This window comes from Alligator sinensis, unplaced genomic scaffold (assembly GCF_000455745.1).
Source record: "Alligator sinensis unplaced genomic scaffold, ASM45574v1 scaffold886_1, whole genome shotgun sequence".
Taxonomy (NCBI): Eukaryota; Metazoa; Chordata; order Crocodylia; family Alligatoridae; genus Alligator; species Alligator sinensis.
The window spans coordinates 2,123,509-2,128,313 of NW_005842040.1; the positions used below are offsets into that span (position 1 = coordinate 2,123,509).

General features: G+C 40.9%; 1 protein-coding gene across 2 annotated transcripts in view; it reads left to right on the plus strand.

Annotated features, from left to right (window-relative positions):
• The first annotated feature begins 4,487 nt into the window (after window positions 1-4,487).
• FBXL20 (F-box and leucine rich repeat protein 20) overlaps window positions 4,488-4,805 on the plus strand; it is an 84,358-nt gene continuing 84,040 nt past the window's right edge. The window contains exon 1 of one of the 2 annotated variants that reach the window (XM_025202885.1): window positions 4,488-4,721. The gene's annotated coding sequence lies outside the window, so the exon portion shown is untranslated. The remainder of the gene's footprint in view (window positions 4,722-4,805) is intronic. The other variant, XM_025202886.1, reaches the window with a different exon arrangement.

The window sequence follows — 4,805 nt, forward strand, 5'->3', positions numbered from 1 at the left end:
TGTGCGCGCCAGTCAGACACACAGGGGAGGTGGGGGGGAGGTGTGCGCCTGTGTGTGTGTGACAAGCGGGGGAGGTGGTTGTGTTGTGTGACAAACACGCAGGGGAGGTGGTTGTGCGTGTGAGTGTGTGCGTGAGGAACAGAGGAGATGGCAGGGTGTGTGTGTGTGTGTATGTGTGTGCGCGTGCTTGTGAGACGGTGGCGGTGTGTGTGACACACACACACTCTTGAGGTTGCGGGGTGTGTGCACTTGTGACAGAGACACAGCCAGGGTGTTTGAGATTGCTGAGGGAGGAGGGTCCCTGCAATTTTAAGGCAGACGGTGTCCGCAGAAAGCACTTCCTTTTCTCCCCCCCGTTCAGTGCGTTGTGGCATTTACCCAAATCCTCAGTCACAAACTTCCTTTTTAGGGAGAGATTTGGGGGGGCGTCGCTGGTCTGTTGCCCATGGGAAGGGGGGTGTTTCCTACGAAGTTAATGCAGGGCCTGGTGGGGGACATCTTCCAGTAGATCAGCTGCGGACATTGTGAGATATTTGGTGTTTTGGGGGTGGAGAGGGGGAGCTTGGGAAGAGAAAGGTGATTCAACACTTTGCCTTTTGCTGTTGGTGTAACATAAAAGCAATCGCTGAGAGAATGTGATTGCTGGGGGTGGAGTGGAAGTGGGGAGAGCTGGAGAGTGCGGAAGGAGCACAAGAAGCACAGGGTAAACAATAAGATCTATTCAGAGAATATGGCACGTAATCAGTCTGATCTGGGATAACACAAAGCACCCTATCTGGCTAGAGTTGCTTCCAGCTCTTCATTGTTTTAACAGCTGTCTTTTTTCTCAAGTGGGGGAGGACTGGAGGTTGCTATCAGGAATGAAAGCAACAGCAAGGTTTAGCACTTTTCATTTTATGGGGCTGTGCAAGGAGTCAACGTATCCACCAGTTTAATCTTTGAACAGTGCAGCTTGTTGCTCTTGTTGCTCTTGAGAACAGCTTGAGTAAGAGGAAAAATCACCCTATAAAGGGCCTGAAATAACAATGGATATGGCTGTCTCCTCTTCCTGTTGAGGGAGAAGGTAAATGCCATCAAGAAAATATTATCAGTTACTGTCAACCTGAGGAGTGTCTGGCTTCCATGAAATCTGTGCAATGAAGAAAAACTGTGTTTGAGAAACTGACCAATGAATTGAGACAGGTACAGAAATAAGTTGCTTATGTCACATTTGGCATTTATTTATACGAAAGGTGATACCAATTTGATGGAGAGATGAGAATGACTAGTAAGGATCCTTGTTTATAGTGGCTTTAGGTTAGCTATCAAGTAGAAGCTGCTTTTCCATTGCCTCTGTATGATTCAAATATTGAACTGATCTTTGCATTTAAGGGGAATTCAGGGGGGGAAAGGACATATGCTGAAAGTCTTAGGACTTTGATGTTTGCTTTTTTGTCATTTTGATCTATTCTTGGCCTGTGGTTCTTTATACCAGAGCAGCTTGTCCCATAGTGGGGTTTTTTTCTCCCATGCTGTAGGGACTCTTCCCACTTGTTTGTCCAACCTTTTGGTATTAGTACACATTTTTAAGGTAGTTTCCAGAAGGGTTGTATCAAAACAAGATTAACCTGATTCTATGTTAAAAATAATGCTTTTATTGGAGAAGTCAGAACTTCAGGAGTATTTGAGACTTAAATTCATAGAGTTTTGTGTAAATGAAAATCCGAAATATTCAACAGAAAACTCAAAGACATTTTGAGCCTTTCCAGTCTTTTTATATTTTAATCAAGGGCATGGGTACAGTGATGTGTTTCTTAGTCCTGGAATTGTGAATCTCTGACCCACTCACCTATATATTTCTATAGAGATATATATCTATGTCCTTGGGGAAAAGTGTGTGCGCGCGCATCTCCCATGGAGATAGATGGATATATCCCCAAGGATGGATCTCCCTCTCCCTGAAAAGGAAAGCCATATACATTTTCTTGAGGGTTTTTTTTTCTAAGGCTTTATACATCTCTGATTTAGTGTATAAAATACAAATCTACCCTGCTTTCATTCTCTTCCCTTACAGTTTTAGTCAGAAAAATACCAGAATTTGAAGTATACATATGATGTAATTTTTTAAGTGTTGAGAGTGGTGGGAGGGGCACTAAAGAGGCTAGAAATGAAGTGTGATAGCAAGAGTATTTTCTCTAGCAGTAATCGATGACTGCTTTAAGAGCAGAACTTACATTTGTTGACAAGAAAACACTTTTAATGTAATAGTTCATATTTAATGTGGCATAAGGACAATTATGCAAAAATATGTTGAGACTGGATGCTGCTATTTCCTATTCAACATTGTGGAATATTGTAAGATAGTACTGATTTGAATGCCTGTTGATTAGTACTCATCCTACATAGCTCTATTCCATACCTCTAAGTTAGACAGAAATCTCTAATTGACTCTTCTGTAAGTGTTTTTCCTGACTCAAGACTGGTAAACAGGGCCTTTCAATGGATGGAGCTCTATCTTAGAAGGTAGTATATTGTAGGTAATAAGTGTTCTGACTACTTCTTCAAAGTCTTAAATAGCCAATGAGTTGTTGACTTTCTGTTCAGTTATGCAGCCTCAGTTTAATATTGTTTGTTGAGATATGTAAGCAGTTTCCTGGATTTATTTTTTTTAATCCAGTACACTCTACATAAGAAGAGATTGATTCCCATACTTTGGCAACAAGGCATAATGATAATATATGGGCTATATTCCCTATATATGAATTTCAGATGGATTCCTCATACCTACACACAGCCAGCCATTCATTCCAGGAAGAATGGAACTCTTTATTTTAAATGAAAGAATGAACTCTTTGGCATGCCTGGCTGAACAAGGGCATATTCTAAATATGTCCCTTATGGGAGGTGCAGCCACCACAGTGAAAATAACGACTTACCATAGGAAAGCAAACCAGAAAATGAAAAACATTACCTAGATTGAGTCCTAATTTTGATGGGTGTTTGTTTAATATAGAACATCCTATAATGGATCAGGATGCTTGCCCAAACTTTCTGTCCTGTTTCCTGAAGTAGCTATAACTGATGCTAGAGGCATCATGCAACTAGCTATCTGCAGCCATGTACTAAGGAAGGTGTGGGACAGTTCTTGTCATCAAATGGTATCCTATACTATGACTAGTACATAACTCTTAACTGCTTGCCTGGCCTGGATTACAATTCCTTATCCATCCTTTTCTGCCTCTCAGCGTGATCATTTTGTGAAACCCATGTCAACAAAAATATTGTCTCTACCCAACATCATAACAAAAAATAAATGTTCAGGAGTGGATTCATGTGTCTTGTGGTATTAGCTTGTTCAGGCTGCACCAGACTGAATTTTATCAGTATTTTGCTGTTCACATGGCTCCTATAGTGCAAACAGTAAGGGAAGCTGTAGCATGAGCTGGTCTAAGAGACTGTAGCAAAAACACCTGCATCTGATCAACATTAGCTCTTTGACCATTGCTAATAGGAATGGGAGCTGTGTTGATGTTAACCCAGTGGTGGGAGACCTCTTGAACATCCATAGCAGAAGCAAGGCTTTAGAGTTAAGCTGTTCCTGGGCAGGGAGGGTCTCGGTGTGAGACTTGCAGGGCTGTGAGCCACACTGTCAGCACTTAAATAATTATAGCATTTTTTTCAGGCTACAAGTAAATATACTTAGTCTGCAACATATCCTCAAAAATAATAGCCAACCTTTCCAGCTTCCCCAAACCTCCAATTAGTGGGAGTTGGTTTTGGCCTTACAATCTTTCTTTATGGACTAGGTTATTGTCCTACCAAAAAATGTTTCTAAACATCTGGGATATATCTATAGACTATCCATAATACTTGAGCAGGGCAAGTACATCAACTTAATTCTCTTAACAACTCTTGCCCCTCAGTATTTAAGCTTCAGAAAATTATTCCTCCCACGTGTCTTTTAGGCCTTGTCTAGAGTCCAATTTGATATATGTCGTTTTGCTTTCTATATAGCAATTGCTTTAAAAATACAGTTGCAGGCTAATAATCCATTCTGTCTCTGTCCAGAAACATGTCTTAACTGAATAATCTGAATTTAACTTAATCACTGCCATTCCCTTTCTTCTGTGGCTCTTCTCTCCTTTAGAAATCTTGGTTTTCTGCTGGGGGTGTTTTTCAGGGCATATCTTTGCTTGGTCTTTTTAAAGTCGAGAGCTAACCCCTCCATGGAGTGTCTCTGGTCACTGTGGCATGGCTTCCTTTCAGGTTTTGGTTGCATCCGCTCCCTGTTTTTAAAAATGAATTGTTCAGTGCTTGAGAAATCATTTTTTTTCCCAAATGAAAGACTGCTAGCAAAAAGTTTCTCTCTTTTTAATATTTTCCTAATTTTAATTAGGTATTGGACACTGGACTTTCTAAGATCTTGAACAATATTCTCCCTTTCAGCAGACTAACACGCTACATCCCAGACAAATCTAGCAAGGAATTTCAATAACTTAGGCTTCCACTGTGTGCCCCCCTTACTACTCTACCAAAAAAATCTGAAACTGCTGTTAGCTGATGGTGTGGTTACCACTGCATTTTGTACTTCATAACAGAAAAAGAAAAGGGAAACTGCTGTTGACGTGCCATCAACAGAAAGCTGAACCACAGAGTAGAAGTCAAGCCATTGTGTGGTGTTCCTGAATCATAGCAGCATTTTCTTGTGACAGAGCTCTAGCAAGAGAGCTCTTTAAATAGCGGTAAGAAAACACAGTTAAAGTAAAAACCATGTTTACCAGGGCCTTTCCTTAAAGGTGGTAGTTCAGTGCTGCCATTGCTGTTCT